This window comes from Oryzias melastigma, linkage group LG20, assembly GCF_002922805.2.
Source record: "Oryzias melastigma strain HK-1 linkage group LG20, ASM292280v2, whole genome shotgun sequence".
Taxonomy (NCBI): Eukaryota; Metazoa; Chordata; class Actinopteri; order Beloniformes; family Adrianichthyidae; genus Oryzias; species Oryzias melastigma.
In genome coordinates, this window is record NC_050531.1 from 7,438,199 (window position 1) to 7,453,696 (window position 15,498).

At 35.6% G+C, this 15,498-nt stretch overlaps 1 long non-coding RNA gene across 10 annotated transcripts in view; it reads left to right on the forward strand.

Moving 5' to 3' along the window:
* Positions 1-337: 337 nt before the first annotated feature.
* The window catches only part of LOC118600227, a 30,165-nt gene continuing 15,004 nt past the window's right edge, over positions 338-15,498 (forward strand). The window contains exons 1-5 of one of the 10 annotated variants that reach the window (XR_004949833.1): positions 338-502; positions 606-664; positions 2,832-2,887; positions 3,219-3,287; positions 13,780-13,966. This is a non-coding gene — a long non-coding RNA (uncharacterized LOC118600227). Of the gene's footprint in view, positions 665-2,831; positions 2,888-3,218; positions 3,293-13,779; positions 13,967-15,498 lie in introns of all 10 variants that reach the window. The other 9 variants (XR_004949831.1, XR_004949829.1, XR_004949832.1 and 6 more) reach the window with 9 other exon arrangements.

Here is a 15,498-nt window from a genome sequence, read left to right on the forward strand (position 1 = left end):
TTGAAAAAATGCCACATTAACATGTTCAAACCACTAAAAACACAATGTAGATTGAAGCGTCTTTGAACTACGCTAAAACAAGCATAAAGAACTGGGTCAATTACATGTAATATCGTCCCTTATGATCCCAGCCGCCTCTGCTATTTTCTGAGACAGAATAAGCAGGAATCAGTGACCCACATCTCAGTTCAATGAACTGCTTAACTCAGACCTGTTTTATCCACGGCTCTCTCTGTTAGCAGACGGGTGAGGAGGAGGATGGGAGGCGGGATCAAAACCGCTCCGGCAGCTCTGATTCGATGCTGGAACCCATTCCGGTTCCTGATTGGCCACTGGCGCTGTCGCTCCCGATCCATTACTGACGCTTCCCGCGCCATTCAGCGTGCACGCGCGACGGAAAGAGGCACGTAACCGTTGGGAGACTGTCTGGAGTCTGTCTGAAATCGATAATTTTGGAAAATGGAGTTTTGCGATTTCCGTGAATTGACGCAGACGCCGTTAGGTGGGAAGTGTAATTTATTTTATTTTGCTGTCCTTTTCTTATCAAATTTTCGCCGACGAGTCACCCCGCTTAGCCGAATATTTATCTTATTTATTTATTTTAGATAAAGGCTCTGAAAGTTTTTCTTCTGCAGTCTGGCAGCAGACATGTCTTTATGCTCAGGTAGGTGAAACCAACAGCCGGAGAGGGGAGTGTTTAACACGAAGTCGCATCATTTCTCCTGTATTTTATGTGTGTTTATTTGGAAAATTTAAAATATATTAGACATTTTTTTCTTCATATATTTGTATTTAGCGATCCAAATAAGACCATTCAAGCGGGATATATGCTTAAATGTTTGCTAATAATAGCAAAAATATTCTATAGTTTGCGTTTTTGTAAGCTTTGTGATGCTAGAGAGTTTTGTTTTGGTGACTTGACCTCAGTCACCCCACTTCTACGCAGGTGACGTACCTCTGTTGACGCGAGACTTCTAATGTTTTCTTCAGTGTTAGCTTAGCAAAATTTTAAAGAAGTAAATCGATTCAGTACAACTCATGGTTATTGTTAATATTTTTTAAAAACATTTTTCAGTATTACAAAGTTATGCTAATATATTCAAAACTCGGATATTAAAATTAAAAATGACCAATTTATAATTTATAGCATATATATCTAAAAAATGTCCATGTTTTCTTCTTTTTTTTCTCCTCGTACCAATTGAATGCTGGGAAATATTTATCCATTGAGTTCAACTGATGGCACAAAGAGGTTTTATGGCTTTAGCAATATACTGAATACACTTTCTGTTTATATATATATATACATATATATAGTTATTGCTTTCGTCATTCAATGCAAAAATTAAAAAATAATTCCACATTTTAGGCGTAGAAAATGAAATAACTATATCTAGACATAGTGATTTGTCTTACGATCACACAACTAAAATGCTTCGGATAGCATCAGTGTACCTGATCTGCTGCAGCAGCAGACTAAGTCTAGACTCCTTTGCTCTGTCACTGCAGTTGTCTGCAGACAGTGCAGTCATATGACCTGGTGAGGCTTCCTCCTTCCTTCCATTGCTGCCTATGTATGCTCTTTTGTGCCAAGATGGCTGCTAACGCGATACAGCTTTCTATACGCAAGATCAAGCACTTGGGTAGAATGGTAGTATGACTAACTTGCAACACAATGAAGTGTCAAATCATAGGAAAGTCGATAGTAGTGCTAGAGATACGGTATTTTTTTAACCTAAATCTATCCTAGCTGTTAGTTGGAAGATTTTTTTTACTCATCAGTAAAATTCACTCGGTCAGTTCTACCCTGTTATAGACGAGATTAGATTTTTATGTGACTCTTTGCAGGTCATTTGAATTGGCTCTTCCATTTCTATTTCTTGAGATTGTTCTTCCCACATTTGGTACTGCAAGGCATCAAATATATATTGTATATATATAAAATGTGACTTTATATAACATGTGTAACATTAACATATTAATGTTTAAGAAGATTATTAGTTTCTAAACATTTTTGTGTGCTTCATGTTTTCATTTCCTGATGATCAAGGATGTTTGTTAAATATATTTAATAAATATTCTCATCAATGCTCTGTGGAAATCCCTTAAATGGTAAATAAATAATTTTTGAACTTTTAACGCACCTAAAATGTTTATTTTAGAAAGCAGAAAGTTAATGTTTTTTGCAAAAATTACATTTTTTTTAGTTAAGTAGTTTGATTTTTCTGGGAAAAAAGCATTTAAAAAAAATTTAAGTCAGGTTTTTTTTGTGGTTTCCCTTTTTTTTGAGTTCACTACTTTTTCAGAAGGCAGTGAAATGTTTCTGGTTCAGTGGTTTGCGAGTTGTTTGAGTGTAAGATCTCTCCGCTTTCCGCCAAGTTTGGTTCTCCTGTGAAGAATGTGCAACCCATTTGTTCGTCCACCTGCTCAACATATTTTCTAAACTTACATTTTTTAAATAAAGAACACTTTACAACCACTTAGATTATATTTTTTGTAATTTTCGTATTATTCATGTAGCAGATTTAGGACTGACTTGATGTTTCTCAATCTAGCTTAAGTGAGATAATAGAAAATACGAACTACGGCTTTAAAATTGCTCCAGGCTTCATTCTGACAACAAAAGTTACTTTCACTCACCAAGTCTGTGATGTTTATCTGTTTTCTGAAGCCTGAAAAGATCTCTTCATTTCCCCCGTCTTTGTGCATACTTGCCTACTGTCAGACACCTTCTTTAATCTTATCTCCTCTCATTGCCTAATGGTGTTTGAGTGATTGTTGTGTTTTTACTGGGGTGTGTCGCCACACCAAAAACATGCAATATTTTGCAGACCTGTCCTAAGTCTCATCCTGTGTGCAACAAAAATGACGAATTGCAATTAGGAAGGTAAGGAAGAATTTTATAATCGTTAATTAATGTTGTATTTACAGCGCTAAATTGACGAATAATGGCAGCACTTTAAAAATAGTTTAAATTTGAGCGACACAAATGTATAAAACGTGCTTAATTAAATTACTTATTTCTAACGAAAATTGAACATTTATATTTTAGCAAAAGACTTTTATTAGAATTGTAAGCTAGAGTTAAACTAATATTTTGTTTTTAAATTTTTATTTTATTGCATAAAAAGTGTATCTACCTTTTTCGCAACAAAAGTTTCTTGGCCTTTAAGTTGAAAAGTACTTTTTTCTAATGGTTTTGTCTATTGCTGTTACAGGGGATTTATAGTTTCGTATAGTTTGTCATCCCTTCATGCCTTCAGTCCATAAGTTTTCCCACCAAATTGGTAAGGTCTGTGTTTACTTATTCATTACAGTACACTTGAGAAGGTTTAATTAAAAAAAAGGAAAGAGAAAAGCAGGAATGCCTCACAGTTCTGTAGTTATGAATGCAGTTGCCTGGGGGAGATATCCCTTCTCTGCAAACAGTAGTATTTGGAAAGCTTGAACTGTGGCCTGCAGTGCCAGTCTTGCATTATGTGATGCTGACATTCAGCCAATCAGATTCACTGCTGGTATTTACTTGTATCATTTTTTAATCAATACTCCTTATACGATTGTTTTATTTAATCCTGGATGTGGAACTTTCACTGAAGGCTTTGGTGGAATATGCTGATGCAAGAGACGCTCTCCGTCTCCATCATGTTTTTCTGTTGGTTCATAGTCTCCGCCCACAGTTTAGTCACGAGGTCTGACTTGATGATGATGACTGGTGAAAACAAGCTTTCATCCAGGCTCTAGCGCTTCCTGGGCTTTAATGCATTTCTGGGTCTGTTTCTGTGCATGTACCGAGTAAAACCTGAGAAAGTTTCAAAGCTTCGCTCCGTACAAAAGCAGCACCTGTCATTTTCCGCAGTAAATGGTGGGTTGTTTATCTCACAGTCTTTGCTGTGTAATGACACACTTTCCTTTGACATTGGTGAGGCATATTGAAAGTCAAAGCCCAGGCTGCTGTTTTTTTTTTTTTTTTTTTTTACCGGTCTTAGGGCTTGGTGAAAGAGCATGAAACCATTTGTTTGTCCTCTCCGAGAACAACTTTGCAGCTGTGATCTACAACTGTTGGTCTTAACCATCAAGAATTCGGAGCCACTAGCGTCCATTTTAGGTTTATGTGAAAGAGACGAGCTGCACTGTAGCTTTTGGGGAGGAGAATGTGATCACGGCATAATTCCTGCAAGGAAATGAAGAATACTGCAGATCAGAGTTAAAAAAAACAGAATAGTTTCGAGGGTTTTAGAATCCAACTTCGTTGCTTTTAAGAAAACATTTTATTCTATTTTGGTCGTGTCGAATTTATTCTAATATTTATTTCAATAGTATTAAAAATAATGTAATTTTGATAAATATATTTTCTTTGTATTTAATTTTTAATTTTTGTATAAAATTATTTAGATCCAGCGTAAAAAAAAAGTAATATATGAATTAAGTTAGTATCCGTATTCTCAGTCATAAGAAAAAAATAAATAAATAAAAAGAAATTGCAATAAATAAACTTATAATATGTTTTTAAAAAATGCATATTTATTTTTAATTACATTTTCATATTTTTTCCAATTGAATATTTATATTCTGAGAACCTTCGTATAGTAAATCACAATGAAAGGATATTCCTAGATTTTAATAAAATAAATATAAAATAAACACCGGAATGTTTTTTTCTAAATATATATATTTTTAAGTTTTCATTTATTAAATCGCAACTTTATTTTATTATTAAAAAACCTATAATAATGTTTTCTTGCTTTTAATTATTGCTTTCAATTAAATTGATTGTCGTTTTATTTTGGAATTGCTAAAACAAATAAATTCATTACATTTTTACGCCAGTTTTTAAAACGCAAAATTATTAAATTTAGCTTTTGCATATTTTCGTTGTAAACTGCAAATAATATGCATCAATTAAGTATTAAGATTATAATCGCGGAATAAAATACACAGTTAAAATAAAACGGTATCTGTGTGTAAATTCACAATTTGTTGCAGTGATAAAAAAATTTAAATTTCATCGTTAATGAATTTCGAATGGCTGAAATGACTTGTTGCTCATCTAATGTTTTTCTACTTTAATCTAAAATCATCGAAGAAACAGATTTTTTTATTTTTTAAATTTCGTAGGATAGTTCAGAGCCTTTGAGTTGCAACAGAAAAATAGAAAAAACATTTTTTCTTTCTTTTCACATGAGTGTCGGTGTCATTAAAAATTATGGTGACACTAAATTATCGTAACTATGTACTATTTCTAACTTTTATTATATTATTTTACTCTTTTGACCTGTTGATTTCATAGAGCAAGCAAGTAAGCTCAAAGTAGTGACAATTTTATATCTACTATTGAGTTGGATTAATTTATTTGCTTAACATCTGCAATAATGTCTTTCTTTTTTAGTAGACAATTTTCAATATTTTGATCCGTTTTCGTCAATTTTTTAAAATTATTCGATGCGTATATTATACAAAATAATTGCATTTTTCATCCCTTTGATTTTACATTTCTTACTATATTTTGTTTTTAAAGAAAATATAAAACCTCTTGTAAAGTGTCTATTTATTTTTTTTGTCACACCTCCTTGCAGAAGCAGTTTTTAAATTTTAGACTGAAACTACAATATCACATCGATTTTACATCCTTGTTAAAGTGGGGACCCCTGACTGAGAATCCACTGTAACTGTAATGTAAATGTCTGTTGCTATTTTTTAGTTTTATGAAAGGTGAGACCTTTTTTCTGACTGGAGTGTGGAAGTTGTCGACTTGCCTGCTTTTGTTACAGCAGTTTGAGATCCAGCCAGTCCTCACTTGTGCACATGCTGCATGTCCGTTCCCAGTCAGCAGCGTAGCAGTGACGGCTTCAGCTGTACTTCCTGTTTTCATTTGACTGCAAATCCTGCACTAAATTTTACATGGAGTGTGCTCATCTATTACACCCTCATGAGCGCCACAAAAGGAGGCTGTGGGTCAGAGTGAGCACTGTCTGACGGAAGCACAAGGCTCCATGCTTGCTTAATCTGAACACCAGCTTAAACAAGTACTTACCTTCTGGAAAGAAACTTCTGTGGCTGAAAAGAACTTCTGCTTATTGACTTAACTCCCCAGGTTTCTACCACTTCTCTGCACTTTGGAAGTCAGTAAAACGCTAAATAACGACAGATTTTTTTTAGCAAAACATTTTTTTTCGTTGTTTACTAAAACAGTCTTTAAAAAAAACTTTTTAAATTAAAATTTACACAGAATTGATGCATATTAATTTGTGTTATCCACTTAAAAGTGACAAAATGACAACTTAACAATATACAATAAAAGCTCCTAACAAATGAATAAACTGTGTGTCATTTTGGTTCAAAATGAATCCATTTAGCTTCTCTAATTTATCTAAGGTCCAACTATCTAACACTAATAATTCCTTATCTCATTGCCGGTAGATGTTACAAAAGTTTCATATATGATTTATTTTTTAATTATTAAAAAATAAAAACGGTTCAATTAAAAGTAACAGCTTCTCCCGGGATTTAAACAGACTTTTATGCAATGCTGTCCTAAATAATAGCTCTGGTTAGTGTTAAATATTGATTTGCATTGAGATGCTGGAAGCACATTGTAACTTTTGCTCAAACTTTATATTTAAACTTAACTCTAGTTATAAATGCTAATAAAAGTCCACCGGTCCACTTTAAATTTCCACATTTAAACCACCAGTTTGACCAAAATTTCAAATCCCCGTTGTATTTTCGTCTTCAAAGTTTGACTCTTAAGTCGTCGTATTTTCCTTTTAATAAAATAAGTATTTCAGAAACATGTTGCTGCATAAAATGTCCCCAGTGCAGGGGCTTTGCAGAAACTTCACTTCAAAGTGGGATATGTGAGACTCGAGGGTGTGCTTGCATTTTTCCCTAATTGGGGCTTATTCTAACACACCTTGAATACCTGCTTTCCTTTTGCCATTTGACCTTTTTGTGAATTAAGATAGCAAGGCAGGGTTGGAGCTCGTCAACCCCGCAGTACATCATAGTGAGCGGAGGCTGCACCATGACTAATTAGTAAATCTCACTTCTCTCTAAGGTGAAAAAAGAAAATGATTTCCTTTGCAGGGAGCATAGGGCTTGATGAGTAAATACCCACCTGCACCAAGTTGCACTAACCTAATAAGTCTCCCTGGACTTTGAAAAGTGAATATTTCATATTTCACTGATCTCTAACAGGTTTTCGGGATGCCTTATATTTGACTCTTTGGAAGCCTGCTAAGGTGGTTAAGGCTGCATCCACAGACTGCAGGGTCTCTCCTGTCACACAATGGCGTGGAAAGGTCAGGCCTAATGAAGTCGGGGGTGCGACCCTCAGTATTCAGTGACTATGCATGGACTCCCATCCCACTGCTGCAACCATGCCGGTTAATCCCTTTTTGATCCTAATTGATAGGCATTAACATGATCCTTATCCAGGAGCTGTGTTTTGTCTTCCACAGCCCTTCTCTCTGGGTGTCAGTGACACAAAGTGTGAAAGCGTTAAACCAAATGTGAAATTGATATTTTTCATGTTTGTGTGCTTAAACTCTGCCTGTGTTTCTAAACAGTCAGACAGAAGTGCTCAGTGTTCAGCGTTTGCCCTTTGAGGCTCAAACCAGGACTAACCTCTGGTATCCGACTGTGATGTGAATGGTGTCAGCTCATTTTCAGATTGTTTTCCTTTGGGTCCCCTGATCTTCATCACCAGATTACTACCTTTAAATATGAGCTAATTGCCCAGTAAAAATGTTTAAAGTCCCAGTTTCTCACTTTTATGTAAGTCTAGACAAGGTGTGACTTCCACAGTCCAGCTGTTAATACCAGCTCCTTGGAGCTTCTCCACACTTAACTTTTGACTCATAGATTACAATCCGTAAAATGTTACTCGTCATGGTGTGAAGCCTGTCAGGCATCAACTAACTTTAACAGGGAACATTTACAAGCTTTGCTTGAGATAGCCGATACATTAGGGCAACAACTGATAATTATTTTCGACTAATCAATTGATTATCTTTTCTATTAATCAATTAGTTGTAGTCGTTTGTCAGCATCAACTTTGGCTTCAGTTCTCTGATGCTTGACAGGAAACAAGATGTTTCTGTGCTCATCCAAACGCACCGATTTCAAGGCACAAAAGATCTCTACACTGGTCAAAATGTATGAATTTCTTTTTTTAATTGAGTTTTTTTTTATACGCCAACTATTGATTTATTTATATTAAAAAAATATACGTTTTAGGGGGGACTATTTGCTTTGTTTGATTAAAGTGTTTGAAAGAAATCTTTTTCTGTACCACAGAGAAGATGAGCAGTTTTTTTTTATAAGAACACATCTCTTATCTGTCAAAAATAGTCATATATTTAATACAAAGAAAATATATAAATAAAATAAAATCAAGCCAGCTTATAATAGCGTAGATGCATGTTGCACAATAATTAATGTAGTAAAAAAAAAAATTCAAACAATTATAATATAGGTTATCAACAGCTCTGTTGTGTGAACATCTTTACATGATAAACATAGTTGAGTATAAAGTAGGTTTGGGTATTGGCAAAAGTCTGGTGATATATATCGCGATATGCATCTCACAATAAGATACTTATCGTGATATATCCCAAAACTGTTCCAGAACAATTTTTCATTATTTTTTTTTAAAGAGTATGACTTAGAAAAAAACTCTGAATATTAATACACTGTACATGTTAAAAAATTGTTAAAATTTATTTTATATAATGATAATGTAATGATACACCCTGCAACTTTATCTCATTTACAAGTTGCTTTTACCCAAAAATTCACAGAGGTTTTCTTTTGGTAAATCTCTGTGCTGCCAACTAGAGGTGGAGTGTTAAGGTGGAAAACAAAAGTCAGACGCGGAACTACGTTTGCTCATAAATAATTAATTAAATGTAATTTTGTCAACACTTTAAATCAATACAAGTATCAGCAATGAAATATTGCAATAAATCGCCAAATTGATTTTTTACCTACACCCCTAGTATAAATATACTTAAAAAAAGAAAATACATAAATAAAATTAAAACCAAGCAAGCTTGCACATTACAATATTCATTACCATTGCAACAAGATAATACAAGACTGTACCAAGACAATTTTTCAATTTTTTTCTAAGAGTATGACTTATAAAAAAAACCCTGAATATTAATAAACCTCTCAAGTTAATAAAATTGTAAAATGTATTTTATTTAATGATAATTCAACATTTCTTTACCCACAAGTTCATGGACCTTTTCTTTTGGTAAATTTCTGTGCTGCCAACTGGAGTTCAAGGTTTTAGGTGGAAAACAAAAGTCAGACGCGGAACTACGTTTGCTCATATATAATTAATTAATTAGTCAACATTTTAAAGCGATACAAGTATTGCCAGTGAAATATCGCGATATATTGCCAAATCAATTTCCCCTACATCCTTAGTACAAAATCATTGTAGCTCTACTTATTAAGAAATGTGCCTCATAGTAACTAGAAGCAGTATCTTTATTTAGAAATCCCCCTGATCTTTTTAACATGTGTAGACGTTCTTTAGATGTAAACGTTTTTGAGAACGACCCATTTTAAGTCACACTTTTCACATAAATACGAACATTACTCAGGTCCAACAGCACTTTTTGTTTCACCGCAGGTTTAATGAGTAAATAAGCAATATACTCAGCTTATTTAAGGGAAAAAAAGGACACATTTTCAAGTCAAGACCAGTCTTTCATCAGCTCACTTTAAAGAGTTTTTGATTATTTCCACACCTTTCACATCACAGCGAATGCCTTTGGACCTAAATGCCTGAAGTTTCTGAACAGATTGTTGTAAATACTTTTCACCACAACCATCCTAGCAACAAAGCACAACTGACAACACAAAAAGAGCAGTTATTTAGTGGGTTGCACAAACATAAATATACCCCCTTTAATTTATATTGTGGAAGTCTGTAAAGCAAAAATGGTGACATCTTGGTTAGTTTTTTCTGTCAAGTTTTAGGTACTTTTAAGTGAATAATGTGCTGTAAATCCCATTTCTTTTTAAGTGTATAAATCTGTTATCAGAAAGAAAGGCTTTTATGAATAACCTTATGGGATTTTGCCTAATATCCCAGTATGCCTAAACCTGCACAATTAAAAACCTTCCTAGCTACTGTGCTCAACAGTGTGCAAAAAAGCCACTTTAGCTGTAAAGTGCCAGGTGTCATGTCGGTTCTTGTTGGTTTCACACAGCGATCCACGTCCCTCAGTGGAATGCATGCCTCATGTCTCCATAGGATTGAGTGCTATTTCCAGTTTGTTTGTTGCAGTGAATAATGAGTACTCTGTAAGGGCTGATAACATAATTTGGAGATAGATGAAAAAAAAAACTTATTATGGAGTTCAGACACTCCAGATTGGGACGGCTCTCGTGTGCTCCACTTGACTGGCACCACCTGCCCTCTTTATATGTCACACTTGCTTCACATATCCCTCTACTGTGAATGGAGCTGGTGTCTGCCAGTCCTGAGCAACTCCCAACAGAAATCTGTGATGAATTTAATGCTGTTGTTTAAATTACTTTACCTTAAACTAGATAATCAGCTGAGGAGGTTTTAGGATTTTGGTTGAGGGAAGATTCAGTGACGGGAAACGCAGGGGAGCTTTCTTTGTTGTTCCCATCTTTGCCGAAACTGCAGGAAAGTTAAAAAAAAAAAAAAGGAGAAAGCACTGGAGAAAAAGTTTTGGAAAACTATCTTTGTTCCTTTATGCTGTAGAAGGTTTCTACATGTGTGATTAACCTGAAGGTGCTCGTCGAGTGTTTTTTGTTTTGATCGGCAGGTGGAACAGCATTTGGTTTTCCTGCTTCTTTTCTTTAAAAAAAGAAAAACTAGATATTTTTGTGGCAAATAGAAAGCAAAATTGAGCTCGTGCATGTACGGTATGAGTGGTTTGTTTCACATCTAGCTGTGGCTGCATGTGAATATTTTTACTCTGCCAGTATTTTCTAGCAGGAAAAAAAACATGCAAAGCAGTTCATGAATATGAGAACACTGGAGCCATTTGAGTTTATAGAAAACAGAGTTCCAACGTGCCAGTATTGCACAAAAAAGTACTTGTAGTACTCACCAAAACTGTCCAAATAGCACATATTTAATTATTATGTTTTATTTTCAGCTGTTTGTTTATACCACTATCTGACATCTTGGAGCAACTTTGCCCCAAAACAAAACCACAAGCCTGCAATCTTTAATTCTCTTCTTCTTTGCTGCATTTTTGGTTCTTTTTATCAATAATGACAAGGCCAAAGAGTACTCTAGTTAAATAAGGTGCAAAAAAAAATCCTTGAGTCTGTGATGCAAGTTTGATGGAATAAACTCAAAGAAACCACAAAAGGTGCAAGATTATACCAAAAAAAATGCAATAAAAGATCGACTTTTTGATTACCGACTGTCAATAGAATGCATATTTTTAAAAAATATATATTTTGTGTTATTTTTTACTTAGCACTTTAAGTCTCAAAAGCTGACCTGCTTCAGATCAGACTTTCTTAGATTTGAATGACTTCCTGTAGAAGTGACACAGATGAACTTATCACATTTGAGGTGCTTGCAGGATGTTCCCACATCACAGCAAGGAAAAGAGGCGCTTGTTGTCATGTGTTGAAGTAGGTCTTTCAAGACACGCGCGCTAATTTCCACTGCACTCAAGGTGTATGGGAGCTGTCATGAGTCCTAGCAGCAGAAATTCACTCATTACACTCATTTTTATGAACCCACTTGTGTACAATCTGACAATTATGGGCTAGATGTGGAATATTTAGTGTGTTATAAGTGTGACTTTTTAGTATTTTGTTTAAATGTGTTGTTTGTTGGAGATAAAAATGAAAAGATGGTAAAGTAGGACACAGAATTCAGTTTATTTATAAAGCAGCAGCGAGTTCTGTGTTGGGTTAATACAATTCTTCCTGAGTGTAGAGCTACTGTATGGTACTGTAAGGCCAAAAAATGAGAAAAAGAAAAATATTTTTTGATTTTGACTATATGAAACAAGAAACCTAAAAATATTTTCTTGAATAAAAAAAAAACATGGTCAATCTAAAACCTTAACCTTTAATATCAGTTAAAACCCAAATTCTAGTTGGTTTCATAATTTTTTGTCTACTAAAAAAGCCTTAGAGGCTGCTCAATCCAACTCCATTTATCCTGACAGAACCACTTAAGATCAAGGGCACCGTCACCTTTGCCACTAATGAGGCTGTTTATTTGCCAAATTTTTTCTTGCGCACCGAAAGTGAGTGGAGAACAGGCCGTGCATAGCAGATCACATCATCAGCATTAACCCGGGTCCCAGGATGTTTTTCGAGAGGGAGAGTAAGGTAGGTGAGGCTTTGAGCGTGCAGACCTCGCTGAGGTCACTCAAATGAGAACATCACAAAATTACACTTTAAAAAAAAGGTTTAATTGAACATCATCTTCAAAAGAGGAGTCTTCAGTTTGTCATTTTCTATAATTAAAAGGTAGCTTTGAAGGTACTTTTGGACCACTTTAAGTCAGACATTAAAATCTGAGCAAAAAAAGACTTTCTGTGTATTGTTCTGCATAATGATGGTCAGGTTTGTCTGTGTGCGGAGATGGAATCCAGTTACACCTCAAAACTACACATAAGAATACAGTTTTTGTTACTGCTTTTGCCAAAACCAAATCTTTTTGAGCACTAAAGTACCTGTTTTGTTGAACATTTGATACAATAAATTCGTAAAGATAAGGCACCTTCATCCCTAGTCTTAAACATGCGTGATCTGCAAAATATGGCTGCCATACAGTGCCATGCAGGTTCTGAGGTTGCGAATCAATTATATTTCAATCAGCATAATGTGTTGAAAATCCTTCAGTCTAGTCCACATATTGGCTTTTTAGTCACAGTTGTGCCTAATGTACTCTGGCTTGAATTATTTAGCTGAGTTTCTATTGACCATTGTTTGAAAAATGTATGTTTTTAATCCAATTTCTATCACAGATCTTTTAGTGGGTGATTGTTTTGAGCTGATGAAGAGTCTGGGAGCATTGATGAGTTGCAATAATGATGTTTTATGTATGTGTGGCCCTCCTCATGAGGACACTGCTTTGTTTGCAGATGTAGATTCCAATCTCTGCGCAAATGTGAGGGTTTACTGTATGTTTGCTTATCTGTCCAGACATTTATTCACACAGCGTCCCTTTCTTTTAAGGCTGTGCGCTGGCTGAGCCTTTCTTTTTCTTCTTCTTCTTCCCTGGGACCTTTCCTATTATTTTTGGACCAGATGGCGAGGGGCACGGAAGCACCTCTTTTGTGTGGGTGCCCCTGTGAAAGGAGGTTGTTCTCCTTAATGTAATCAGCATCACCGGAAGGGTCCATTTTGGTCCGTGAAAGAAGACAATTGGTCTGGACACGTCTAGATTACAGAATCGCAGGGTTCATCTCCCGACCCTGCCCCCTCTGACCAAGGGCCTGGCATGGAGGATCCTCATCTTTGATCAGTGAAGGGTGGAGGTGCTGATCCGACCCCATGCAGGCCAAAGGCCACCCCCCCACCCTGCCCTGTTTACCCTGTACTTGGCTGCTGCTGACACCTCCTTCCGGAAGGAGCCCAAGAGAGGTGGGGTGGTTTGGGCATTAAAGGGGAGGGAGCTGGTGGGGGGCACCATGACCTGTCTAGACACTGTTGTTTCTTGTTGTCGTGGTGTTACCAAGGAGATATTGTGAACTTTGACCTCAAAAGCAGTTGGTTAGGAGCCACATTGGTCATTCACATTTTTTTTAATTTCAGGATTGGAGGTGGGGAACTGGACGGACATGGAAGTGATACACATCAGACGCACCCTACCTTAAGAGACCACGGCCATCACTTTTCTGACCCAACTTTTCTGGCTAAGCTGCCCCATGTGACCAGCGACGGTACAACTGTCTTCGGTTCCACCTGGATACACAATAGGACATTTTCTTTCCCATTCCCAGTAAGTAAATTTACATTTTACGAGTCATTTTTTACTGTTTTGTTGCATAAATGCTTTGCTCCCTCAAACGTTCTCTTTTCATGTTATTTGGTTGAAGTTCTTTATTTTGGGTGTTTTATGTCAAGATCTCTATTAACCATTAAAAGGTTGAACGTGACATTACTTATAAAATATGCTAATTTTGTTACAATTTGATCAGAAAAAGACAAAAGAAACTGTTTTCGTTCCTTTATTTTGCGCTAACAGTTGGATGACATGTTACGGAAGGCTCAGATTGTCTTTCTTTTGGCTTGAACCTGAACGTATGGGATAATGCGGAACCTGGCTTTGATGGTAAAGCTGCTCCTCAGGAGAGGGTGTAGTAATTTCGCCATCATGGCCGCCGCCAACCCCGCCCTCTCGCCTGCCACTCAGGAACAGTTAAAATGGAAGCATGCAGCAAAATGAGTGAGAGGGAGAAAGAGGGAAACGCCCACCAGAGCGAGCTACAACACGGTTGACTGAGCTGAACTTCGCCTCGTCTTCCTGCCTGATGAATTTTTTTTTGTTTTTGGGGTGCGTTCAGTTATCTGACTATAGGTATAAAATGGTAGATAAGGCTGGAATCCCCTAATTATTCTTGTCTTTTTGTTAGACATTTATTTTCTTGATTTAGTCAATGAAAGTGTGCATTCGGCTGCTAAACAACAAGAAACACCAGGTGCAAAACGAAAGCCGCCTTTGGCGCCTTTCATAAATCTAGCTTCATCTTGATTACATTATGAGACACTTGGCTATTAAATGACATTTTTTTTATTTTTTCTGTCAATTTTAATTAAAACAGCTGCTTTTCGGAGCCTCAGTTTAAGATTAAGTCATGTATTTCGCTATATCTGAATATATTTCTTGAATTTTCTAAACTCAAAGTGTATAAAAAAAAATCCCAGAAACACAAAACCACAATCTGTGTCACCCATAATAATCCCTGAGCTAAAAGCCCGTTTTAGTTAGAACAAAATAAAGAATTTGTCTGCAGGTTTGCGCCTGGACAGTTTTAGCGTAGCGTAGTTGAGGATCCATTTGCTGCAGCATTGCAGCAGTTTTGTTTTCAAGTCAACCTGTTTTTATTACATGTTGTATGGGGTTTACACAATTAGCAAAAAGGCAATATTTTTGAGAAATTTTAGGGAGAAGACGCATGTTGAAACAAATATTAGAAAAAAAGGTAAATATTGTAGCTGCATGCAAATATAATGATTTAGTGATTGACTAGTGATAGGGAAGCTTTGTTTACTTTTTATAATTAATGCTTACACTATTGGCAGATTTTCTTCAGATTAGCACACAAAAAATCCAAGAAAAAAGGTCTTCCTAAGAAATTGTATTTTAAGAAAAAAAATCTGATCACTAAGATTACTTTACTGTAAAAATAATAACAATAATAATAATTTTCTTTAAAAAAAATGTTCTTTTCGCTTTCTTAAGCTTCAGTTTATATGAAGTCTATTAAGGTGGATTGTATAAAACAATGTTGTAAGTTTGCCTTTTCAAAT